A 426-nucleotide genomic window follows, 5' to 3' on the forward strand; every position below is an offset into this window, starting at 1 on the left:
GGTCTGCGCGTTCGGATTGGCCGGCGAAGGGGAGAGGGGGGGAAGGAGCCCGCGGATTGGCCGAGGGGCGGGACAGGGCTCGCAGATTGGAGCCGGAGGGTGTTTTCAGGGTCATCGTTGGGGGCGAAGGGCAGCGGGGGGAGAGAGAGAGAGAATGCCTCTCGGGCCGCCGGGTCCGGCCTCCGGGCGGGCGCCCCCTAGGGGCGGGGCGGAGCGGCAGCACTGCGCCCGCCGCCTCGCGGGGGTCTGTGCCCGGGGCGGACGGGGCTGCGCGCGGGGCGGGGACGGGCGGGGACTTGGCCCGTCACGTGGGGCGGGCGGCCGCTTCCCGCCGAAAGGGAGGGGGCGGGGCTGGGGCCGGGGCCCTGGCGCCGTGAGGTGAGGTGAGGTGAAGTGAAGTGAAGTGAAGTGAAGTGAAGTGAGGGG

The sequence above is a fragment of the Phalacrocorax carbo genome, chromosome 2, assembly GCF_963921805.1.
Source record: "Phalacrocorax carbo chromosome 2, bPhaCar2.1, whole genome shotgun sequence".
Classification (NCBI taxonomy): Eukaryota; Metazoa; Chordata; class Aves; order Suliformes; family Phalacrocoracidae; genus Phalacrocorax; species Phalacrocorax carbo.